General features: G+C 42.7%; 1 protein-coding gene across 1 annotated transcript in view; it reads right to left on the bottom strand.

The window, feature by feature from the left end:
• CLVS1 (clavesin 1) overlaps positions 1-27413 on the bottom strand; it is a 180643-nt gene extending 153230 nt beyond the window's left edge. The window contains exon 1 of the mRNA XM_077492774.1: positions 27252-27413. The gene's annotated coding sequence lies outside the window, so the exon portion shown is untranslated. The remainder of the gene's footprint in view (positions 1-27251) is intronic.
• Between the last annotated feature and the right edge of the window lie 515 nt (positions 27414-27928).

Below are 27928 nucleotides of genomic sequence, written 5' to 3'. Positions count from 1 at the left end.
TGGGATAAAAAAGGCTATTATAGAGTCATATAAAAATTATGTTATGCATCCACATACCCTGCTTGAGCCACAGAGACATTGCTGTGAAAAGTTCATGTTTGTGCAACTTTCATAATCTATTTAGTGTTACTGCTTGCACATGATTAACAAAACTGCAAATTACAGTGAATCTGTCTATAATGTCTGATTATTTGTCCAACTATTCTGTTAAACGTATGTTAGCGATCCTTCTAAATTCTATGAATCTCACGTTGAAGTACTGGCCCCTAAATTACATGAACTCTACCTCGCAGTCTCGAAAGACAGCAGTCTCCCGAATTCTAATTCTAATTATCAAAGTAATTATCAAAGTGCTCCCCAAGCCACGCTCTTCCTATCACCCTATAGCTCTATTGAACATGGATACTGAAATCTTAAGTAAAATCTTGGCTACCCGCCTTCATAAGATTATTCTGTCCCTGATCCGCAGTGGCCAGTCAGGTTTTATGCCAGGTAAGGCTACAGACATTAATCTTCGTAGGTTATTTACTGTATTGACCTCCTCTGCGTCCACATGCCCTACTGGGGTAATTGCTTTGTTGGATGCAAATAAGGCCTTTGATTCAGTGGAATATCTCTATCTGTGGGAGGTTTTGAGACAATTTGGGTTTGGTCCTTTGCTTTTTTTTTCTTGGCTGCAAATCCTTTATGATAATCCTAAGGCCCAGATACGTATTGGGGAACAACTCTCCCAGGAGATTAGTCTGTATTGTGGTACCCGACAGGGCTGCCCATTTTCCCTGGGCCTATTTGCTTTTGCGATAGAACCCTTGGCAATCCTGCTTCGAGCCACAAAGAAAGTTAGAGGGATAACTGTGGGTCCTTTGGAGAAAAAAGACTCGCTTTATACGGGCCATACTCCACTATACCTTTGTGATGCCTCCTCGTCCGTTGCAGGAACTGATTTATATGTTTGGGCATTTTTCTAGCATTAGAATGATTTGGAACAAATCAGTCCTTTTTTTCCTTGGGTCTCTACCCCCATCTACTCCTCTCCAACGGATCACTGAATTTTAATACTTAGGGATTCAAAGGGAGAACCCTGCTTACTTCTGAACCTGCAACCAGTGCTGTTTCAACTGACTCAGAAGTGAGCTGTGTGGAAATACTTGCCCTTAACACCAGTGGGTAGGGTTAATCTTATAAAAATTACCTTTCTCCCCAATTTTTTTTTTTTCTGTGTTCCACCATGCCCCAGTACCTATGCCAAAATAATTTTTACAGAAGCTAGACCAAATTACTGCCTCTTTTATTTGGGCAGGTAGTACCCCTTGGGTATGTAGAACTAATCTTCAACTGCCCCTTAATAAACTTTACTTTTAAATAAAAATAATGTTAGCCAACAATATAAGGAGTGCTATAGGAGTATTCTCCATATCTGTAAATAAAAATAAAATAAAACTCCTGACATTTGTACATATCTATATCATACACTTAAATCACTTATACCAAAAATAATTGATGTGTGTGCATTTCTATCTTAGTCAAAATGATTGAATATGATATGGTTGCTTAATCTAGGGTCCTTTGTAAGTAAGAGTTCAAGCCAGCACTCAGCTGCTCTGAGCTTTGCTATACAAAGACTCCTGAAGATTTGCTTTGCATCTAAGGAAGAATGTGTGTGCTTTACAATGGAGCAGATGTTTCATTGAGAAGAATGTGTGCACATATGCTAATACTCTGTTAGAATATACATAATATTCCCAACTACTTCAGTGTTGTGTATGGAAATTACTATCCTGCGCATAACAACTCAAGCTAGTTTATTGAAAAGTACAATAAAAAGTATTGTTACAGAATTGTGAATAATATGCTACTAGCAAGTGCTGGTGAAAGATATCTCAATAAGATTGCATATATTTTAATACATAAGTTGTTTTGTACTTGTGTAATGCTTACATTTATGTGAATTTGATCTGTATATGAAGCCAAAGATTCCAATGGCAGAAATTTTACACTGTTATATTTTGGTGCAGGAAGGTTGATCTTTGGTACAGAAGATCCCAACACAGGAGAGGTAAGTATGCAAACAAGGTATTAAAGTAGATCCAAACCCAATAAATAAAATATAAAACATATGAGATTTAAAAAATGAATGTTATTTCCAAAGTTTTTATTCTTGTGCACCTTTGTGGAACAAACCAATGCAGTGCTCTGGGGAGAAGCTTTATATACATGGTATTTTTTGAAACAACAGTAGTAGGACTTTAAATATGGCAAATGAGAAGAGTCCGTCAGAATAAAAATCTATATACATTTTATTACACATAAAACATTGTCATAAACACAATATTAAAAACATAGATATGCATAAAGAAACTTTGCGATAAATTTAAAAATATGTTAATCTGATGGATACATGTAATTGAAAATGGTCTACGCACTGCGCGGGATTCCCCGCTTCTTCAGGACCATACATACATTGGAAGCGTGTTATATACAAAGTTTCTTACTCAATATCATAAATCATCAAAACAACACAGGAGAAGAATACAGGATCTGTCTCAGATGTTTTGCCAGAGGAGAAGTAGATATGTATCTGCCACAATAACATATGTGATGGTCACGGAGATGCCTGGTTTTCTTGGTATTTTGGATTTATCCCCTCTGCCTTAAATAAATATTGGGATTCATATCGTTCGGAGTATATTGCTCTACACCAGATATTTATTTCCCCCTTTTGAATATTTCTGTTTTTTTCGGTCTTATTAGGTCCAGACTATATCATATGGGCCGGTAGGAAAAAACATCTGAGACAGATCCTGTATTCCTCTCCTCTGTTTTGTTAATTTTTGATATTGAGTAAGAAACTCTGTATATAAACACATTTGCAAAATACGTATGGTCCTGAAAAAGCGGGGAATTCTGCATAACATGTAGACCAGTTACAAGTACATGTATCTATCAGAATTACATATTTTTGTATTTATCGTAAAGTTACTTGATGCATATCTATGTTTTTAATATTGGGTTTATGACAATGTTTTACGTGTATTAAAATGTATATAGATTTTTATTAGGGATGAGCTTCGTGTTCGGCGAATTCCGAACGTTATGGGCCGTTCGCGCCAAATTCGTGTGGCGCTCACGGCCCACAATGCACTGCGTCATCGCAGTGCATTGCTGGCTCATGATTGGCCAAGCATGCACTGTGACCCCGCATGCTTGGCCAATCACAGCGCCAGCAGCGAGGAGAGTAGTACACGCTCCACACTATATAAGTCCGCCAGCGCGGCGGCCATGTGTAGTGTGTTGACGTCTGAAGCAGTTAGTGGGTGTTCTGTGTACCTTCAACACAGTACACACCGATCGTTATCGGCCGATTTTCGATCTTGCTCTTCTGTAGTGGTTGTTGTCTGCTTGCCCTGACCGCAGTATACACCGCTATATTCACCTTACCTATATAGCTAGTGATCTATCTTTTATAATAGAGCTTGCAGTCAGTAGTGTTAGGAGCTTGTGCGTGCTGTCTGCGTGCTCTGTACCCAGTACACACCGCTATATCCACCTACATAGCTCTTCTCTATTTGAGCCCACTTGCCATCTGCAGGAGTTATTGGAAGTTGTGTGTGCCTCCAGCACAGCACAGTATACATCTGTATATACCCCTTTATCTCTGGTGTTCTATAAAAAAGGCATCTGCAGGAGTTAGTGGGTGTTTTGTGCCTCCAGCACAATATACACCTGTATCTACCCTTTATTGCTGTTCTCTAATAGAGCCATCTGCAGGGCTTAGTGGGTGTTGTGTGACTCCATTACAGTATACCCCTTTATCTCTGGTGTTCTATAATAAAGGCATCTGCAGGAGTTAGTGGGTGTTGTGTGCCTCCAGCACAATATACACTACCCAACTGCTGTTTTACCCAACTCCCTTCAGGCCATTACCATGTTTGGAAGGCCAGCAAGGAGAGGCAGACAGGCGCGAGCGATAAAAGAGGGCAAGCAGGCTCTGTGTCTAGAGACAACAGTGCTGGTCGTGGACGCGGTGCATTGTCATCAGCACGTGGCCATGGGACACGCTTGTCCTTCTTTTCGGCAGCTGGACATGTTGAACCGCAACATGCCAACGACTTGGTAGAGTGGATGACCAAGCCCTCTTCATCCTCCTCATCCTCTCTCACCCAGTCTCAGGGTACTAGCAAAGCAGCTGCCAACGCATCGTCTTCCCTCGTCTCAATGTCATCAAAACTCCTGAACTCTTTGAGCACAGTGTTGGGTACATGCTCCAGGAGGATGCCCAGTGTTTTGTAGCCTCTGATGATGACACTCAGCTAGAGGAAGGCAGTAGCGTGAATGCAGAGAGAGGGGATGCTCAAGAAGGACAGCAATCCGGCAGTCATGTTCCACAAGCTGCAGCATATTGCCAGGTTTGCTACAGCGATGAAGAGGGAGGGGATGATGAGGGCACTGACTCCACGTGGGTGCCTGGTAGGAGGAGGCACATGTCCAACGAGGCAGGATGCCCTGGGGGGGCCAGCTTAGGGGCAGCACACTGACTGAATCACACCACATATTTGCAACATATGTCGCAAGCGTATCTCACGTGGCCAAAACATCAGCCGCTTGGGCACCACATGCTTGACCAGACATATGTTGACCTGCCATGCAGCTCGTTGGCAAGCGTACCTCAAAGACCCACACCAAAGAACAAAGCAGACCTCTCCTTGCTCCTCATCAGCTGGCATCTCCAACCCCAACTAGACCTTCAGTCCTCTCTGAAACCTGCTCTGAGGGGAATGAAGGTGTAGAATTAGGTGTGTCACAGCCAAGTGCTTCCGGGCACTCTGCTAGCAGTACACCCACGTCCGATTATAGCAGGCAAATGTCCCTGCCCCAGCTGCTGGACCGGCGAAAGAAGTTCACTCCCAGCCATCCACATGCCCCGCGGTTGAATGCTAGCTTGGCTAAATTGCTAGCACTTCAACTGCTGCCTTTTCAGTTGGTAGACTCGGCCCCCTTCCGTGAGTTTGTACAATGTGCGGTTCCTCAGTGGCAGGTCCCCAAACGCCACTTTTTCTCACGGAAGGCGATTCCGGCTCTCTACCGGCATGTGAAAGGCAATGTCCTTGCCTCGCTGGACAGGGCGGTCAGCGGTAAGGTGCATATTACCGCTGACTCATGGTCCAGCAGGCATGGACAGGGACGTTACCTGTCTTTCACGGCCCATTGGGTCACTCTTCTGGCAGCTGGGAAGGATGCAGGACAAGGTGCAGTAGTGTTGGAGGTTGTTCCGCCACCACGCCTCCAAAATGCTACTATTGGTTGTGACACACCTCTCTCCTCCACCCCCTCCTCTTCTTCTTCCTCCATGGCCTCTTCCAGTGCTCTGTCCTCAGAACCAGCGGTGCTCCGTAGGCGTTCCAGGGGCTACGCAAGTACGCAGGCAAAACGATGCCATGCCGCGCTTGCGCTGGTTTGTTTGGGGGACAGGAGCCACACTGGGGCGGATGTTTTGTCAGCTCTGCAGGGGCAGGCCGAGAGGTGGTTGACACCACGCCAGCTTAAGCCAGGAATGGTGGTTTGCGACAATGGCACCAACCTCCTCTCCGCCCTCCGACAGGGACAACTGACCCATGTGCCCTGTGTAGCTCACGTCCTTAACCTGGTGGTGCAGCGGTTCTTGGGCAGGTACCCCGGCTTACAGGATGTCCTGAAGCAGGCCAGGAAAGTCTGTGTGCATTTCCGCCGATCATTTAATGCCTGTGCTCGGCTGGCTGAGCTCCAAAAGGAGTTGAACCTGCCCAAGAACCGCCTTATATGTGACATGCCCACCAGGTGGAACTCAAAGTTGGCCATGCTGCAGCGGCTGCACACGCAGCAGAGGGCCATCAATGAGTACCTGTGCGACTATGGCACCAGGACAGGGTCAGGGGAGCTCGTTTTTTCTCACCACACCAGTGGGGCATGATCAGGGATGCATGCACTGTCCTGTCACAGTTTGAGGAGGCCACAAGGATGGTGAGCAGTGACAGTGCATGCATCAGTGACACTGTACCTCTTGTCCACCTCTTGGAGCATACGCTGCGTGGAATAATGGACAGGGCACTTGAGGCAGAACAGAGGCAGGAAGAGGAGGACTTCCTTGCCTCTCAAGGCCCCCTTTATCCAGTTTTCCTGCTGTGCCACCCATCACACAGGAAGAGGATGAGGAGGAGGAAGAGGAGGAGGAGGATGATTGTGTTAGCATGGAGGTGGAGGCTGGCACTCAGCATCAGCAGCAGCAGCAGTCTTGTAGGGATGATTTACAGTCCCAAGAAACACGTGGACTTGTACGTGGCTGGGAGGAGGTAGCTGCGGATCATGTTGTCCTTAGTGACCCAGAGCACTCCGGACCGAATGCCTCAGCTAACCTACGCTGCATGGCCTCCCTGATCCTGCAAAGCCTGCAGAAGGATCCTCGTATTCTTCGGATCAAGGAGAGGGACCATTACTGGCTGGCCACTCTCCTTGATCCACGGTACAAGGGTAAGGTTGCCGACCTTATCTTGCCTCGCAGAGGGAGCAGAGGATGAGACATCTCCGGGAGGCCTTGCAGAAAGGTCTGTGCAACGCGTTTCCAGAGACTGGGAGGTTACAAACTCCTGGTCCTGGACAACGTGTTGCTGAGGCATCGGTCAGAAGGAGCGGTAGAGAAGGTGGCCGTCTGACTGATGCTTTCAGACAATTTTTTAGTCCGCAGCCCCAAGGTATGGTCGGTTCCAGCAACCATCGCCAGCGTCTGATTTACATGTTGCAGGAATACCTAGGGGCAAGGTCAGACTTGGACACCTTTCCCACCGAAAATCCTCTGGCTTACTGGGTCTTGAGGATGGATCACTGGCCAGAGCTTGCACAGTATGCAATTGAGCTACTGGCCTGTCCTGCATCCAGCGTTCTTTCGGAACACACCTTCAGTGCTACTGGTGGCTTTGTTACCGATCACAGGGTGCGTCTGCCCACCGAATCAGTTGATCGACTGACCTTCATCAAGATGAATCAGTCTTGGATCACCCACAGCTACCAAGCACCTGAAGCTGATGTAACCGAATAATTTTTCTTGAAATATCACATCCCTTCAAGACTGCCTATGCTGATGCTGAGTGACTGTCCTGTTATGTTGATTGTCTATCCTCTTCCTCCTCCGCTGATATGTTGGAAGAACATTTCTGGTTCTGGGTGATGCCATCAGCCCAATTTTTCTGCCCCTGTTTAACAGGGGTGTTTAATTACAATTTTTGATGCAATGCTTTGCAGCAGGGCTAATTCCTGCAATAAAACAAGAGTATATGGGAGAGGTTGCAGTGTGGTGGCACCAGCACCAGTGCCTAAGGCCCAATTTTTCTGCCCCTGTTTAACAGGGGCATTTAATTACAATTTTTGATGCAATGCTTTGCAGCAGGGCTAATTCCTGCAATAAAACAAGAGTATATGGGAGAGGTTGCAGTGTGGTGGCACCAGCACCAGTGCCTAAGGCCCAATTTTTCTGCCCCTGTTTAACAGGGACATGTAATTACAATTCTTGATATAATATTTCACAGGAGGGCCCAATCCTGTGCCCACCCAGAGTAACTGTGAGGACTTATAGTGTTGTGGCACCAGCACCACAACCACCAAAGGTCAATTTTTCTACCACTGTTCAACAATGGCATGTAATTACAATTCTTGATATATTCGTTCACAGCAGGGCGCTCCAGCGCCCACCAAGAGTCACTTTTAGGGCTTACAATGTTGTGGCAAAACCAACACCTTGTTCCGCCATTTCTGCAGAGCATATAGGGCAGGCCCCTACTTTCAAACATCCAACTTACAAACATCTCCTACTTGCAAACGGAAGGAGACAACAGCAAGTGAGATGAAAAAAGATGGACGACAAAACAAATTATACAGGGGTGATAACCCTTCCCTATGTTTTCCAAAAAGCTTAAAAATAGTTTTTTTGACTGGAGCTACACTTTAAAAATGTACCAGTTGAAAATTACCTCAACAAACTAACACAACAAACCTACACAGTCCCTGTCTTGTTTGCACCGCCTGTATACTGCTGTTCTGAGTATATAGGGCCTGGGGGCCACACACATTTCCTTTTTTTAATATGGGTACTGGGTTCCCCTTAATATGCATACAAGACCCAAAGGGGCTGGTAATGGGCAGGGATGGCTACCCATGCCATTTTTCTCAACGATTTTCAACCATATTGCAGGAACCAGATATAACATTAAAACCGCAAGCAGTTTTAAATGATGTTATTTCCATTTAATGTCATTTTGTGCAGGGATTGTTCTAAACACGGGAAACACGTGGCACTTCACAGGCATACTACAGACACCCCCCAGGCACCATATTTAAAGGAATATTTCACTTTTTTTTTTTCGCTTTAATCGTCATTATAATCAGTGCTCCCGCAAAACGGCCATTTTTAAAAACATTTTAGGCATTGACCCATGTCCCCTGGGGCAGGAGCCAGGTCCCCAAACCCTTTTTAGGACAGTATCTTGCATATTAGCCATTAAAATTAGCACTTTTAATTTTGAACGTTCGAGTCCCATAGACTTCAATGGGGTTCTAAAGTTCGTACGAATTTGGGGTCCGTTCGAAAGTTCTGGTGCGAACCGAACCGGGGGGTATTCGGCTCATCCCTAATTTTATTCTGACTTTGTTCTCATTTGGCATATTTAAAGTCCCACTACTTTACCATATTCATTTATGGGATGATGCCAATGTGAACTTGAGATTGGATTTAATGACATGTCCTCTACCTTACAACTTTCTAAGCTTTATACACATATTTATGTAAGTTTGTTCAGCTGAAATTCTTCTCTTCAGATGGAGGTTACCATCGGTGAAAACAGCATGCCAAATTGAACAGTGGACCAAAAGATCCAAAATGCTGCCCATTTCAAACTCCTAAGCCTCTCTACTGATCACTGAGATCACCCATCACATAATGAGCCAACAGGGTGGCTTGGGGGATGAGGGAGAAATCACTAAGCCTGTCATTTATATGAAGTCAAAATTTACATATTTATTCAGCTGCTTCTATCCCTCATTTTTTGACTGCAAAAATACAATATTGTAAAAAGAAGTATACGTTTACATTGCAAGAAAGTTAATTATGCCTTTGCTGTTACCCACCCACCCCCCTCCTCCCCAAGTATGCCATATGGCACCAAGTGACTTTCTCATTTGCTATGCATATCAGGGAGTGATGGAAGGTTCTCATCTAATTACAAAGCCAGTAGAGTATTAGAGAAGCAGTACAGGGAGGAAGTAAATCAGAGGGAGACAGGCCTGGGTTGAAGCAAGCATGAAGGCTTAGAACCTCACACCTTCTCTGGGAAAAAGTTACTTGAGATTAAATGTTCTACTTGCTTCATCTCCAATTATGTTTATCACATGCAAATAAGTGGATAGAATTTGAACTATTTAATCTAGGATTGTTTTTTGATTCATGTGTTGAGATCTATTAATTAGATTTTTTTTTACTAGACTTTATTGTGGGTTCCAAATGGTATTTTATAGTCATCTATATAGCACCAGAAAATAGAGAATGTAGATCTATTACAATGGTCACTGCTACTGAAGATGCTCAGAAGCTAATATCCGAATCAGACAAATATACATAGGCACTGCCTAGTTTGAATGGAAGAATATTACTATATCTTAGGGGTGGCAGCTAGGAAAAGTTGGGGGAAACACACACAAATTCACATACGATTGTATCCTTAGCAAAAGCAGGGCTACCGACTTTTCTGTTATTGTGCTAACTGGTTATCATGGTGGCTTCTTTAAGGCTTGTTAGGGAAAGGTTGTACTGTATATGGAAAATACAAAAGTACCCTTGACTATTGTGTTTTCTGGTTGTTCAATATGTTCTGGCGTTATACAGAGTGCACACCAATTTCACCATTACCACCTTTTCTTACAATGCATATTTTTGCATCCCCTTTGCACTTTACTATATTGTTAGCTGTGGACACTTATGAACATTGGGACAATTTTTTTGTACAATGACTCACTGTGGATATTTGGACGTTCGGAAAATTTCTTATCTGGATGACATCATTAAACATGTTAACCAGATCACACATTTGATACAACGTTTGAAACAACAATTGAATGCTACTGCTTGTATACAGGACATGATGTGGATTACCATCTCTACATTGAGATGAGGTCATAACCTGGATACTTACCTCACTATGAGCCTCATTACATACACCCTGCACCCATGCACCCCCACTTGGATATATCTTTTCGAAATTACATACTTTTTTTGGATTGCATAGACTACAGTTTGACATTGACTACAGGGCAATGCATTATGTAACTAGATGCTTTACATGCATATAGGTTTAATGGGTTCTATTGCTCTGTCTTGTACCATTGTACAGTTTGCAGGTGTAGGCACTAGTTCACCACTTTAACTAACTGTTCTATTTTGGCTATACATATCTTCTTTTTTAGTGATACCAGCACGTTTTTTGTCTTACATTGCAGGAGACTTTGCTGTAGGTGGTTTATGACTGCCATCACATTCCTAATTGAGGATTGTACTGTTAGTACATTCTTACGTTAAAGCGTGATTAGTCACTTAGGTATGATTATTGAGAACAATCAAGCAGGCATCGAATACAACTGCCATACTTTTTATTGCAGTCCCCACCGATGGGTAGGTACCGAGGTGGCATGTCTGTCCTGTCCTAGGTTGTCCCTGTGGTACATTTTGAGTCACGTTAGGACACTTATCAGTAAATACCCACTCCTAATACCCATTTCCTGGAAGTGTTTAATCATTTCTATACATCTCACATGGCCTATATTTTGTATGTATTCAAGTTTAGACTCCATATTTTATTTCTTAGTTGTCTCATTTTCAGCTGTAGGGTGTTGAACTATTGATGTATGCCCCTGCAACTATTCATGACTTAATCTGTGATACATGACTATTACTGGAGCCAGCATACATGATTCTCACAAGCTCTGAACATTCATTTTCAATGGCATTGGATTATAGGGGGGGGGGGGGGGGGGTAATTTACAGTATATCTGTGATGCTGGAAACTTTCATTTTTATCATGGTTTTTAAATGTTTTGATTGCATATGCCACATCATTAAACTTGTGATTTTTTGTGGAATATGGTTTATAACCTGTTGATTCCTTCATATTTGTATTGGTTATGTTTAGAATGTGTTTGTTAAGTCTATGCTTCAGGTTTCTATCTTTTGGTGCTGACAATCTGAAGTCTAGGACCTGGCACTGTGAAAAACTTTGCATCTATGCCCAACCTTTCCATGTCATCTTGATGAGCTTCAATAAAGTTTTTTTTCTGATTCAGAACAGCTAGCACATGCTTACAGGGCTTGGTGGTCACACACATGTGCTTATTTTTTTTAGTTATTCCACAGGTTTATGGGACTTTCATGGATCGAAGCCCTTGTACACACGGTCGGACATTCCGACAACCAAATCCGTCGGATTTTGTCCGAAACGAAAATCCGATCGTACTTTACGTGATGACGTTATTTCGTTAGGACGGGACTAGATTCAGGCTAGTAGCCAATAGCTTTGGTCTAGGAATTTGATCTGAGCATGCGTGGCACTTTGTCCGATCGGAATTCTCTACACAAGATCGGACAAAGTCCGATCAGATCATGTTGTCGGAAAATTTTATAGCCCAGCTGGAAAACTTGGTCCGTCAGATACTCAGACGGAAACAGTACGATGGAGCCCACACACTGTCGGATTATCCGACAACACGGTCCTATCGGACATTGTCCATCAGAATGTCCGACCGCGGGGAAAAAGGGCTTATAGTATGGATCATGTTTATGAATTTTTTTTGCCTTTGTCTACTTTTTGCCAATGTATAAGACTGATCAGGGCAATCCCCCTACTCATTTTCAGTATTTGTTAACAATAATTATAATAACTTAGCACAATCAGTTTTTTTTACTGTAACTATATCTCACCAATTCGTAATTTATGTCTGAAATAAGCATTTATGCAAATATGGTCTAATCTATCTACAATTTTCCAGTATTCCTATGTTACAGCAAGGCGAAATACCAGCATTTTCTAAATTTGAAAAGAGAGGGCAAAATTTTGCATGATTGTAATGATTTTGCTGATGTATTTTATAAAAAGAACAGTGCTTAGCGGTGTTCTTCTTTAAACTTTAAAGACTAACTGTACAAATTACACAGTAGAGGCAATAACTGTACAGTGCTTGATTTTTAAATCGAATTCTCAATAAGAAGTGCAAGTTAATCAATGTTAAGTAATTGTTATCATGGCACATTTCCATTTGCACCCTGCTTCTTTTCAAGTTCTTTCTTTGTGTGCCTTCCATCTGTCACCGTCTAGCAAATTCCTAATAGTCAATGAAAACATGCCTCCAAATTGTCCTTAGCATTACCTCTATTAAAAAGGCCATGAACCAAAATCAGGCATCTGCTTCCCTCTCTAATTATGTGTCTTATTAAATTTCAGCACTTTCATTTTTTACAATCACAGCTTCACAGCTGAGATTTAGCTTCGCTAGGGGCAATATGGAGAAGAAAAAATATTTATTAAAAAGGACAAGAAAAAAACATCAGAATTCAACACAGAACAAAAGGGGGATTATTGTATGAAATAAAACTAGATTCTTTGTTATGCATTTATATATTAAAACATGGAGTAATTATGCCGCTATTATTACTTTAGATGATTATAACACATAATCAAACCAGCAATGTTGAGATCTGAATTCTTTTCAATCTATAATTTTGCTAGGATTTAAGAGAATCGCTACTAAATGGTACACATTGGTGTATGAACTAGTGTTTCTGCTGACAACAAATGGTTGGTAATTATTATATTTGTCCCATATGTATGTTAGAGCTGCACAATTTTTTTTCTTAGAATAAAAAGAGCATGATTCTCTCACGATTCTCACAACGTAAAATCTTTCACATTATATAAAAAAAAAAAAAATGGGCTAACTTTTCTGGTTTTAGTTTTTTTTTTAATTCATTATTAAAAAAATTGCATTTGAAAGACCGCTGTGCAAATACAATGTGACATAAAATATTACAACAACCACCATTTTATTCTCCAGGGTGTTTACTAAAAAAATATAAATAAAGTTTGAGTGATTTTCTAGCAAATGATTTTAACTTGAAACCAACAAATGTCAGAAAATGGTTTAGTGTTTAAGTGGTTAAACTTTTTTCACTAAGGGCCGGTTCACACTGCAGGCGAGGCGACTCCGACTTGCCTCGCCGCGACCTGCCGCGACCTCAGCGGCAACTTGCAGATGACTTCTGTATAGAAGTCAATGCAAGTCGCCCCGAGGTCGCCCAAAAGTAGTACAGGAACCTTTTTTCTGAGTCGGAGCGACTCGAGTCGCTCCTCTCAGAACGGTTCCATTGTACAGAACGGGGGCGACTTGCGAGAGCGAGGCGAAGCGAGTCGTGTCGCCTCGCATCGCCCGCTGTGTGAACCGGCTCTTACACACAAAGTCTATTCCATTGATAAATTGTTACAATGTTTATACTTAAGTTCAACTGATAAAGAATGCTTTGATTCTTGATAGACTGCCCAGTTTTTCTCTTCCTTTCTTTTGAGGGCTGTGGCTTCAGAAGAGCAGAGAGAATTCTTTGCATAGAAAGAATTGTGAAACACTTTAGTCAAGATCGCGATAACGATTCTTGACGATTAATTGTGCAGCTCTAATGTATGTCATGATGCACCAAATATATAACTGTACATCTACAACTCCACACATTTCTGAAATGTTGTCAGACATTTAAAACATGCTGAGAATTATGGATGTGGCAGTCCTAGGCTGTCTTAGTGCACGTCATGCAAACATCAAATCAAGCTGCTTTGTGTAAAAGGATTAAATATGAACTCCAAGCAGATATAAATGTAAAAAAAATGTATGAATGCAAAAAATGAATATAGCTCTGTATTTATTAATACATGTGCCGTGAACGGAGGCCCCCACGCGCACGCATGGGAGTGACGTAATTGCGACTCCGAGAACCCGGAAGCAAGATGGGTGAAGACGGGAGCCCCTGCAGAGATGACTTCTCAGCAACGATTGGCTTTGTTTTAAGGTAAATTTAACATAATGTGCTAGTATGCATACTAACACATTGTGCCTTTACCTTGCACGCCCCCCCCCCCCCCAAAAAAAAAAAAAAAACCGCTTTAAACAACTATCATTTTTAGCAGAGGTAAGCAATGGCAGCCTTTAAGTTTCTGTCATGATACATTTCCTTTAAGGCATTTCTGGATCCGAAGAAATTCCCTAAGCAGTTGCTTTGTCAGTTTTCAGCAGTTTAGAGTGGTCTCCCCTGCTCATGAAGCACGTATTATTAGTTTATCCCTTTAAAACCAACTTCATTTTTTGGTTTGTTGATGTAATTTACTCAGTTCCTTTTGTTCATTTTTAATCTTCTATATCAGCCTTTTTCAACCACAGTGCCTTCAGGTTTCTTCAGGGGTGTCTTGGCAAAATGCCCTTAAAATTGTCCAAAAATTGTATACAAGCCAGCAGGTGGGTCAAGCCTAATATTTATTTACACAAAGCCACAGGTTTTCACTGTGCACCATTAAAATCTTCTAGTTGCTTGCTGGCACCCTAACCACCAATAGAGTCATCAGTTGATAAGGAGGAAGGTGAGCGCCTCCTCAGCATCCTTATTTGCTCCTCCCCTGCCCCTCTCCGTCAGCACTGGGGTCACATTAGCTGAGTGAGGGAGAGAAACTAAATACTAGTCAGCACCATTGTGCAAAGCAGTGGTGGCCCGTACATTGTGGGCGCACGGGCGCCCCCCCCGACACCTCCGCTCTCCTCCCTATTCATGTGACCGGCCCTTTCAGGACATCCGACACATGAAATACTATAGCGGGGATAGGCAGGAGGTGTGTATTTTGAAGCATGTGATTAGAGGCCCTAATAGGCTTCAAAATAGGGTGAGCACAGCGCAGAGCACTGCGTGCCGATCCTACCCTGTTGTGTGGCATAGCAAATTAATTTTTGCTATTTTCACACTAAAGTTCCTCCCTGCCAATCAGCAGACAGGTCAGCGAGGCGCGCTTGGTTGCATTTGATAAGCACAAGTGGCTGCATATGATGGGCACAAGTAGCTGCATTTCATTGGCACAATGGCTGCATATGATGGGCACAAGTGGCTGTATATGATGTTCACAAGTTTCTGCATATGATGGTCACAAGTGGCTGCATTTGATGGGCACAAGTGGCTGCATTTGATGGGCACAAGTGGCTGCATTTGATGGGCACAAGTGGCTGCATTTGATGGGCACAAGTGGCTGCATTAGACGGTCACAAGTGGCTGCATTAGACGGTCACAAGTGGCTGCATTAGACGGTCACAAGTGGCTGCATATGATAAGCTCAGTGGCTGCGTTTCATGGGCTCAGTGGCTGCGTTTCATGGGCTCAGTGGCTGCGTTTCATGGGCACAGTGGCTGCGTTTCATGGGCACAGTGGCTGCGTTTCATGGGCACAATGGCTGCGTTTCATGGGCACAAGTGGCTGCGTTTCATGGGCACAAGTGGCTGCGTTTCATGGGCACAAGTGGCTGCATATGATGGGCACAAGTGGCTGCATATGATGGGCACAAGTGGCTGCATATGATGGGCACAATGGCTGCAATTGATGGGCACAATGGCTGCAATTGATGGGCACAATGGCTGCAATTGATGGGCACAATGGCTGCAATTGATGGGCACAATGGCTGCAATTGATGGGCACAATGGCTGCATTTGATGGGGGGGTTTCAGTATTTTTCAATTTGTTTGCACCCCTCCAAACATTTTGAGCACCAGCCGCCACTGGTGCAAAGGTGTGTTTCCCTTGGAAGAACGCATCACCTGTAATGTTGGGTGTTCTACATGTGTTAACCTTTTAGTTACGTTTTTTACATTTAAGAATGGGGTGCCTCAAGATCGTGCAGGATTTTACCACTTACCACTGGGAGGGCGTACATGGACGTCCTCCCGTTTCAGTGGTTATACTGGGATGATGCTTACATCTATAGGCATCAACCCAGTATGGATCTTTTCAGCCAGCGATTCTCTTCAAGGCAGAAGTGATCTGAGTGGCTAATTAGCCACTCAATCACTTCTGTGAGTGGCGGAAGGGGGTCTTACCCCCCTCGCCGCCGGTGCCTTTTCCAGGCCCTCTGGTACCATCGTGGAGTCTGGGAACGATGTGACTGGCAGCAAGGGCTGCCCTGTACAGAAAGAGAGGAACTGACATTATTCCCCTCTCTCTTTAACCCTGGAAACCAGGAGCGATGAGCAGTTTGTCACTTCCGGCTCGCCCCTTTGTTTACCTGGTGATCAATGGCTAGGTAAGTAGCCGATCAGAATGATCTAATAGACCCCAAATCTCTCCATAAAGTGGACCTGTAATGGCCCATGCTATCACAAGGGATGTTGTTCATCCCTTGTGATAGCAATAACGTTAGTACAAAAAAAAAAAAATTGTAAAAATAAAATAAATAGTAATAATAATAAAGTACCCCGTCCCACTGTGCTTACGCACAAATGCAAACACATGTGTTACTACGCATATGTATAGAAACCACACATATGAGGTATTGTCATAAACATCAGAGTGAGAGCAATAATTCTAGCACCAGACCTCCTGTGCAACTCTGAACTTTTAATCTGTAGAGGCGTTTAAAGCATTGCATATGGAGAATTTTAAGCACCGTAGTTTGCCACCATTCCATTGGCAATTTTAAAACATGACATGCTAGGTATCTATTTTCTCTTTTATTTAGCCTTTTAAATTATGCAAACAAATTGCGCTAACCTAGTGTTTTTTTTTATTATTCCAAAAAAAATTGTGTTTGAAAAACTGCTGCGCAAATACCATGTGACATAAAAAATTGCAACACCCACCATTTTATTCTATAGGGTCACTGCTAAATTAACCCCTTCAGATCTGCGCTATAGCCAAATGATGTGGATAATGACAGAACTCTGGACGGCCGCACTCCAAGGCTAAAACGATGCTTTATTCAAATAATATTTAGGACACAGCAAATGACATCACAGCAAAATATTCTAACAACTGACGTGTTTCGCACGAAGGCTAGTGCTTACTCATAGCTGGTTCATATGATGGCTACAGCACGTATATCTGCTTTGCCGGGAGGCCGTCAATAGACGTCCTCCCCTTTGCATGCTCACTACGCTCCCCTGAAGGGCGCACGCTGTAATCACCCGAGTCAATGAGACTTGGGTGATCACAGATCGGAGTAAGGGGGTCGATCCCGGCCCCTTACCACGTGTTTAGCTGTCAGCCAATGACAGCTGATCACGTGATGTAAACAGAAGATTGGTAATCTTTTTTTTTCTTCTCACGCTGACAGCGTGAGGAAAAAAAAAGCTGATCACCGGTTTCTGTTGAAGGGACATCGGTCCCGAAGAGGAAGAGGCGAAGCTGCCTCATATGTGCCCACCAGTACCCCCTGCTAGTGCCACGAATCAGTGCCCACAGTGCCACAAACAGGTGCCCACCAGTACATAAGTGTCAGCAATCAGTGCCACCCATCAATGCCCGTGAGTGCCGCCTATCAATGCCCACCAGTGGTGCCAATCAGTGCATCATCCGTGCCACCTAGCAGTGCTGCTTATCAGTGTCACCTACCAGTACCGATCAGTGCCCATCACTGCCACTCATTAGTGCCCTTATGTGCCACCTATCAATGGCCTTCACTATCAATGCCCATCGGTGCCAACCTATCAGTGCCACCTATTAGTGCCCTTCAGTGCCACCTCTCAGTGCCCACCAGTGCCACCTTATCAGTGCCCCCTCATCAGTGCCCATCAGTGTCACAGTATCAGTGCCCATAAATGCAGCCTATTGGTGCAAATCAGTGCAGCCTATCAGTGCCCATCAGTGTAGCCTCATCAGCGTACATCAATGAAGGAGAAAAATTACCTGTTTGCAAAATTTATTAACAAACTATAAAACCCAAAGTTGATCAAATACCACCAAAAGAAAGCTCTATTTGTGGGAATAAAATATGATAAGAATTTAAATTGGGTACAGTGTTGTATGACTGCGCAATTGTCATTCAAAGAGTGACAGCGCTAAAAGATGAAAATTGGTCTGGGCAAGAGGGGGGTTTAGGTGCCCAGTAAGCAAGTGGTTAAAAAACGAATGTTTGGGGGTTTTAAGTAATTTTCTAGCAAAAAAAAAAAAAGAAGGGATTTTTACATGTAGGAGCGAAGTGCCAGAAATAGCCAGGATGGCAAGTGTTTAATGGACTGAGAAAAGTTTGAGAAACATTGTTCTAAACAATGGATATTATTATTAAGATGTTCATTATTTTCCTTTTAATAAAGATAAATGTTATGTTGCAAATGTGTCTTGTCAACTATTGAATCATACAGCTAAAAAATTAAAGAACCAAATGAACTGAAAGTTTTTTCATTACACTGTAGTGGTACAGGGAGCCTGACATATGTATGAGGTTGTTATGACTATATACACATCTGCATGCCAAAAGGGATAATGTAGTAAATGCGATGGACAACAGATACACCACTTTCATACATCTGATCTTTCTGATGAGACGCAGGGTACCAGTTCATACATTGTTCCCAAGGCATCCCTTTATCTGTAAATCATCTAAAGCCAACACGTGAAACCATGAAAATACAACTAAATGTTCCTTTAATCTACATGCTATACAATTCTGTGATTCAATGTGTTTCAGGTGAGACTACAGCATCTTGACCCATGGGTTTGTCTTGTGCAACCTCCCTCTCATGCTGCAATGTCTACTAAAGGCAGAAGCAAGAATGGGATGATGCACACGGACCTAGTGGGGGGAGGGTGTAGAAAATGAACGCTTGAATGAAGATTAGAGTTATTCAGCAGGAAGGCTGTTAAAGAGTCAAATTATCATGTATTACCGAATACGCTGCAGGTGCATGTTGATCTTTTTTTTTATTTAGCATTTGGGAAAATCTCCAATATTTCAATGCAATGACTGACACATAGCTCTATGTATAGTTTGCATAAATCTTGTTAAAGGTGTGTCTTTTTGCCAAAGTTCAAACCTATAAGTCAGATATTGTTGCTATAAACTTGTGAGCTGCATGATTTCGGATCATCTCATAATGTGGGACTTGCACTAGACTTCATTTCTTTTGACATTACCGCATGTTATTTTTAAGTGTATTTTTGTATTGCTGTATAGTTGATATGTTTGGATGGTATCTATAATGTTTTAATTACGTATTTCATACCCCCCTTCGAACACCTGCTAAAATGAATTTATCTAAGACCAGTTGGAAGCATGCCCCCTTATGCCGCATACACAGGATCGGACTTTCCGCGGGCTTAGTCCGGCGGACAAACCGCCGGACTTTGCAGCGGAGGTCCGCCGGACTTTCCCAAGGAGCAGACCTGCCCACACACGACCGGACCCCCCTTCCCCAAAGCACCCCCCATGTTGAGGGCACGTGGCCTGGTATGGCTCAGGAGGGGGGGCGCTCACTCGTCCCCACCCCCTTTCCTGACCGGCTGGGCTGCGTGCTAGGATAAGGGTCTGATGTGCACTTTGTGAGGACCCCCACGCCTTTTTTTCGGTGCAGTGTCCCCTTTAGGTCCATACCAGGTGACGGGGCTAGCGACGTGTCAATCTCACCAATGGAGGCAGCGACAATAACTTCCTTCGCTAGTCCCGGCTACCTGGAGCCGCGTTCAAAACAAACTGACTTTTCTCCATGTGTGGGCAAGTCCGTTCATTTCAAAAGTCCGGCGGACTAGCACACAGACGGGCGGATTGTCCGCCGGACTGCCGAGTGAACTGAATTTTGAGTCAAAACTTCTTTCTAAGTTCGCCGCACTTTTGGGGATAAAAAAGTCTGCCAGAGCCCACACACGGGCGGATTGTCTGGCAGACTCTGGTCCGCCGGATAGTCCGATCGTGTGTATGGGGCATTACAGTAACTTGAAAAAAACATCAGTGGTTCTGGCAAGTGGCATTGGCCCTAAACTTTGTAGGCACCATCAGATGAGAGGTCAATCAATGGCATCTTAAGGAACCCCTAGAAAATTCTGGAGGAACCCTAGTTGAGAATGGTTGGTCTAGAGCACATGTGTCAAACACAAGGCTGCAGACTGAATTCGGTCTGCCTGGCCATTTCATGTGGCCCTTGCACCTCTCCTGCAGCTGCAGCACCCCCCTAGTTTTCTCCCGTCTCAGCAGTTGGCAGCAGAGAGGATGTCCAAACAAAAGAACTTACTGCTCCAGGTGAGACAGGAAGCCTAATGATATCACAGCTGCCCACCTCGGCTCGCCTCCGCATACGATCAACACTGAAGAAATGGCTGCACTCCAAGATCCATCAAAATTCTTATTTAATAAACGAACATCCCAAGTGTTACAGACAGTTCAAATGGTAGATGCGTTTCACACACTAACAGGTGCCCTTATTTGAATAAGCGCACCTGTTAGTGTGTGAAAACGCGTCTACCATTTGAGCAGTCTGTAACACTTGGGATGTTAATTTATTAAATAAGCAGAGAGGATGGCAGAACTCTTCCACAGGATCCTGCATTTCTCCATCCAGCTGCAGCACCCCCTCGTCTTCGCCTCCCCTGGTCTCAACATTCAGCCAACTCCAGTACTCCTCTAGTCCTCCTCCAGACCCTGTACTTTCTTCCTCCCTGCTCCTCCCCCAGCTTCTTTCTGGCATTAGCACAAGCTAAGCGCGGTGCAATATGATGTAAGACAGGGGTGCCCAACCAGTGGCCTGGGGGCTACATGTGGCCCACGGAGCTCTCTGATGTGGCCCTTGACCTCCTGCTCTAAGATGGCACATTGGCAAGCCCAGATCACGGGTTACTGACCCACCATCCCAGAGCAGCAGTTTTGTGAATGAAGCCGCTGGTAGTGGAAGCAAGTGGCTGAAGAGTAGAGCCACAAAAGCCAATGCTTCCTGTATAGTGCCCGCTCCTGTCACAGGCAGAGTGATACCAAATGCACTCCGTCCGAGACAGCCAACGATTCCAGAATGGATTATTATTAAAGGTAAGTTTACCACTAAATTCACAGTATATATGGATATATCTGTTTTGCAGTGGTTACTGGGCTGCTTTCAAACTGATCCGCAGGTGCAGTGCAACTGCAGGTTACCTGCATTGAGCCATAGACTTCTGTTATTACCTGCGAGTTTGTAGCGCCTTCAGAAAGTGTGCCGCACCAGCAGGATATAATAGAAGTTTACGGCAAAGTGCAGCTAACCCGCAGAAAATCCACAGGTTCACTGCGCTGCACCCACGGTTTGGGCAAATCGCAGTGTATCATTGTGAAAATAGCCTTAGGCCTCTTTCACATGATTGGTCCGACCCAATCGGACTTACTATTCACCTCTATGGAGCAGCAGATGTAAACGGACTTGTGTTTGTTTATACCCGCCTACCTAAATAAAATAGAAAGGGATCTTCCCCTTCCATCTGGGCGAATCCGTTTGGCTCAGAGGGCCCATAGAGTAGAGAGGGCTGTGTCCGTGGATATGGATCCTCCCGCTCCGCTCATTGTGGCCCGCAACCAGTTACCAATTCGCTTAAATTGCCCTCGCTCTTCAAATGGTTGGGCAACCCTGATGTGAGAGATGGTGGAAGATTTTTGACTTCTGATGGTAGGCAGGCTCTTGACATCTGATGTAAGGGGCAATGGGGGTGCGCTAGACACCAGCCCTTTGAGAGCAACCATAATACAGATGCAGCCTGCGATTAAATTGAGTTTGATACCCATGCTCTTCTGCATACTTTTTCAACCTTTATAACAAAGGAACCCTTAAAATAACTTTCAGGTCTCAGGGAACCCCTGAACTGACTATATCTACAACGCAATAATTTGATGGTCAGTGGGAAGAATGTTCCTTACAGCTGTGGTCATCAAGAATTGCCTAAATGATATCCATGGGAGCTTATCTGATAATCAGAATTGGCTCCTTGCTCAGGGAACCCCTAGCAACCTCTGAGGGAACCCTAGTTGAGAAACCCTGGTCTAGAGAGTGCTGCTGTATAAATGAATGCATAAAATAATCAGAATAATCCATATTCCTAATCCAAAAGAAATCACAAAATTTTAAATAAGGCTTAACAGACTGATGGCACTTTGCAAGCTGGTGGTATGCAGGAGCCGTGTTGCTAAGTGAATCTTCTGACTGGCATGTAAGCTATGATTGAAAACAGTTGCATTTCTTTTTGCAAAGAGCAATGCAAGGCTAATGTTTTTAGTACTCTTCTGCCATGCTGCCATCACATAACCTTCTAATAGCTACTTTACTGTCTGTATAAGCCTTTGAGCCACTGTGATCTCAGGGATCTTATATTTTTGCTTTTAATTTGTCTTGACAGTAGCAGAAGTTGTCATAAGTAAACTGACAGATTTGATTTATTTACTCATAGACCAAAGCCTGGTGGATGTTCTGCCTGAGAAGTCACGGCTAAAATCAGTTTTTGCATGTGTAAAACTCATTTTAGTAAAACATATTAGCCATATCATCTAGTACAGCTTAGGGTGATGTCAGACAAACGTTGCCACGTCTAGCAAATAAAACATTAACATCAGTTTGTAGGCTCTGTGGTCCGGCAATGTTCATCCCAGGTGCTTATCCTGTCCCCAAGAAAGATTATTATAGAATTGCATAAACCAGAGCTTTAATATGCTTTTTTTTTTTGTTGTGCACTCTGGTACAATGCCGCCAGCATTTCATACATTTTAAATCGCCATAGTTAATAAAGACAGCCGCAAGAAAGAAGTGAAAGGCATAAGTATTGAATTGTCACAGAAAATTAGATAACTTCCTGTAAACATGAATGACCTCAGTATAGAACAAGATGACATTTTGCTTGTGCATCAGAAAATATTATAAAATAAATATTTCCTATGAACAAAAAACACACAATATCCATTCCGCAACCCTGGCCATGCAGGACACAAGCTTCATTGTTAAAGAGAGGTAGCAATATATAATATATGGATCATCCATCAAGACCCAGATAGAGAGGTAGCAATATATAATATATGGATCACCCATCAAGACCCAGATAGAGAGGTAACAATATATAATATATGGATCACCCATCCAGACCCAGATAGAGAGGTAGCAATATATAATATATGGATCACCCATCCAGACCCAGATAGAGAGGTAGCAATATATAATATATGGATCACCCATCAAGACCCAGATAGAGAGGTAGCAATATATAATATATGGATCATCCATCAAGACCCAGATAGAGAGGTAGCAATATATAATATATGGATCACCCATCAAGACCCAGATAGAGAGGTAGCAATATATAATATATGGATCACCCATCAAGACCCAGATAGAGAGGTAACAATATATAATATATGGATCACCCATCCAGACCCAGATATAGAGGTAGCAATATATAATATATGGATCACCCATCCAGACCCAGATAGAGAGGTAGCAATATATAATATATGGATCACCCATCCAGACCCAGATAGAGAGGTAGCAATATATAATATATGGATCACCCATCAAGACCCAGATAGAGAGGTAGCAATATATAATATATGGATCACCCATCAAGACCCAGATAGAGAGGTAACAATATATAATATATGGATCACCCATCCAGACCCAGATAGAGAGGTAGCAATATATAATATATGGATCACCCATCAAGACCCAGATAGAGAGGTAACAATATATAATATATGGATCACCCATCCAGACCCAGATAGAGAGGTAGCAATATATAATATATGGATCACCCATCAAGACCCAGATAGAGAGGTAGCAATATATAATATATGGATCACCCATCAAGATCCAGATAGAGAGGTAGCAATATATAATATATGGATCACCCATCAAGATCCAGATAGAGAGGTAGCAATATATAATATATGGATCACCCATCAAGACCCAGATAGAGAGGTAGCAATATATAATATATGGATCACCCATCAAGATCCAGATAGAGAGGTAGCAATATATAATATATGGATCATCCATCAAGATCCAGATAGAGAGGTAGCAATATATAATATATGGATCATCCATCAAGACCCAGATAGAGAGGTAGCAATATATAATATATGGATCACCCATCCAGACCCAGATAGAGAGGTAGCAATATATAATATATGGATCATCCATCAAGATCCAGATAGAGAGGTAGCAATATATAATATATAGATCACCCATCAAGACCCAGATAGAGAGGTAACAATATATAATATATGGATCACCCATCAAGATCCAGATAGAGAGGTAGCAATATATAATATATGGATCACCCATCCAGACCCAGATAGAGAGGTAGCAATATATAATATATGGATCACCCATCCAGACCCAGATAGAGAGGTAGCAATATATAATATATGGATCATCCATCAAGATCCAGATAGAGAGGTAGCAATATATAATATATGGATCATCCATCCAGACCCAGATAGAGAGGTAGCAATATATAATATATGGATCACCCATCAAGATCCAGATAGAGAGGTAGCAATATATAATATATGGATCACCCATCAAGATCCAGATAGAGAGGTAGCAATATATAATATATAGATCACCCATCAAGACCCAGATGCTAACTAGCCAATAGGAACTATACCAAAATGACAATATGCAAGACTCATACAAACAATATTTTCCGTTTCCGAATGCATAGAGCTGCTGCCATAGGTAGCTTTGTGATTACCTGATTCATTTTCGATCCCCCAATGTATGGAAACTTTGCACCTTATTCAGGCTGGGAATTTGTCTCTTGATTTTCTGTACTCTTAAAGGAGATCAAGGAGTAAAATAACTTCAGCCAATCAACTTTTATTCTGTTGCCTATTATGATCATTGGTGCCATACATTGGAACACCTGACCTACCCTGTTTCCCCGAAAATAAGACCTAGCGTGATTGTCGGTGATGGCTGCAATATAAGCCCTACCCCCCAAATAAACCCTAGTTAAAGTCATTGTAGGTCTTATTTTCAGGGTAGGGCTTATTTTCGGGAAAACAGGGTAAGGCTTATATTGCAGCCCTCACCGACAATCACACTAGGTCTTATTTTCAGGGAAACAGATTATACATGCCTGTATAGAAGTTTAGGGCTTGTGAGGATGTCATTTTTTCAGAGTGAAATCAGTGGATGTCTTTTAAATCCTGTGTATGGATTGTTTTGAGAAGTATCAGTACTAGAAATGCATGACAGTTATTGTATCCCCTTGCATCACCAGTCCTATGACGGCCATACATGTAACAATCTTATTAAATGATTATTAACAGAATTAGACAATCTGATCAAATTGATGGATTAGAAAAAAAAGACACATACTGAGTCATCAACCAGTTTTGAGCAAAACTGATTGATTTATTAAAAATGACTGGTCTACATTGGAAATGCATGACAGGTATTGTATCCCCCCCAGCATCTTGCAGTTTTATGGTGGCCATACATGTAAAGATCTGATCGAACGATTCTCCACAGAAACTAACAATATGATTGAATCTATGAGTAATACAAACGGTTTACTAAAACTGGTGCACATAGAATCTGGTGCAGCTGTCTACAGTAACCAATAAGCTTCTAACTTCAGCTTGTTCAATTAAGCTTTTACAATCAAACATAGAATCTGATTGGTTACTATGCACAGCTGCACCAGATTCTGTGTGTACTTGTTTTAGTTAATCTCCCCCACTGTGCCTTTGACAAATTTTTGAGCAAAACTGATTACCGTAATATCATTGAAATTATTCAGATTTGTCTGGATGGGTAAAGCAATAAAGCTATTGTATCCCCTTGCACCCAAGACACTTATGGTAGCCATACATGTAACGATCACATCAAACGATTTTTCACAGAATTAGACAATATGATTCAATCTGAGTTATCAAAAAAGTCACATATTGGGGCTGATTTACTAAAACTGGAGTGCAAAATTTGATGCGGCTGTGCATGGTGGCCAATCGGCTTCTAAATTCAGCTTTTTCAATTAAGCTTTTACAAAAATAAAAATAAAAAAACTGGAAGCTGATCAATTTCATATGATTTGTCTGGATGGAAAAAACAAGATAGGTGTTGTATCCCCTTGCACACAAGATACTTATAGTGGCCATACACGTAACGATCTGATCGAATGATTCTTTACAGAATCTGATTGCATCTATGAGTTATTTAAAAAAAAGTCACATGTCATCAATCAATTCTGAGCAAAACTGATCAATTTCATTGAAGTTATTTTGATTGGTCTGGATGGAAAAAGCAAGAAAGCTATTGTATCCCCTTGCACACAAAATACTTATGGTGGCCATACACATAACAATCCGATCGGATCATTCTTCACAGAATCAGATTGAACCTATGAGTTATTAAAAAAAAAGTCACATGTGTCATCAATCAATTCTGAGCAAAACTGATCCATTTCATGGAAATTATTCTGGACAGAAATCCAATTGTAGGAAAGCAGATAGACCTAGAGATCATATTGATCTATGGAAAAACAAATCGAACAATCTTTTTGTTTGTATTTTTCTATCGGACGGTAAATCGATTGACAAAATAATCATATATAAAATCTTTACCTGATCGGCCACCTATAGATCTGAAGGTCTACCAGCTTGTCCCCCTATTACCTGGTTTGCAGCCTACGTTACCCCACCACTGCTCCAGCCCACGCCAATCATCCTGTAACAATCCACATGCACATCTTGTAATCGCAGGCAGCAGACCCCATCACGCTTCCTGCCCACCTTCACATCACTTAACCCCTTCTGCTCATTTACTATTCATTCTCTCCATTATTATCTGATAAAAAAAATTAAAAAAAAAAAAAAAAAAAAAACTGCATATTGTTTGCTAGATGCTGAACTCATCAGTGTTAATGAAATCTCAATGCTGTGAAGGTTTTTCTGCCTGTGTTGTATTAGCAATGGCACAGGTTAGCATGGATTATCATCCTTTTGCTGAGTCACAAGCTGCCCAGGACCTGTGGCCCCTGCAGGCAGGCCCCCTATGTGTGTGTGTAGGGAGCATTGTTCCCTGGGAGGAGGCAGAGCTCAGCATCCAGGAGGAGAGCGGCTGTGCTGCTGCTGAACACTGCAGATGGGAGCTGTCCATGCGCTAAAGTGCTGAAACACTGCAGCTCCATGACAGCCATCCAGGCTGAGCTCAGTGCTCTCTGTACATACCTGTTACATGTCAGATCCCTGGGCATGCAGGCCAGCTGTCCATCCTGCACAATGCCTCCATCAGTGCCCTGGATGTGCCTTCACATGGAGGGGATGGGGGTCACATTAAACACACGCTTTGCTGCCACACAATCAACTGGAAGGAGGCAGTGAAAGGGTCCTCCCAAGAAGAAGAAAGCTTCCACAGGGGATCCACCCCCAACATCTCATTGGACGCTTTGAAATTTTGAGCAGATACTGAAAGTAATATTGTCTTATGTTCACATCAAATGATATGTGATCAATGAAACAATGCTGATTTATTTTCAATTCTCATCATTTTATATGGGGATCTATCCAATGTATAGGAATAATATTACTAGACCACTCATTTCATTTGTAGCATCTCATGCTACAGCAATTTCAGATTAGGCTGCGTTTCCACTTTTGCGTCGTGCGATTTTGGCTCGATTTTTTACCGTGATTTTTTTTTGAAGCAATGCCTGTGTATTCTTGAGGTCTATGGACCTCAAGTCGCATCAAAGTGGGACCAAAGTTGCGCAGGGACTACTTTGAAGTCACTGCGTCTTGAAGTCGCACAGATATGAACGGTACTCTTTGTAAATCATGGGGAGCGACTTGTCATGCGACTTTTCAGTCCTAAATCGCATGAAAAGTCGCACTAGTGAAAACCTAGA

Source organism: Lithobates pipiens, unplaced genomic scaffold, assembly GCF_037356315.1.
Source record: "Lithobates pipiens isolate NorthernLeopardFrog02 unplaced genomic scaffold, aLitPip1_a1.2 Scaffold_19, whole genome shotgun sequence".
Classification (NCBI taxonomy): Eukaryota; Metazoa; Chordata; class Amphibia; order Anura; family Ranidae; genus Lithobates; species Lithobates pipiens.
The sequence above is the reverse complement of the archived record's forward strand: the minus strand, read 5'-3'. Positions and strand labels throughout refer to the sequence as shown.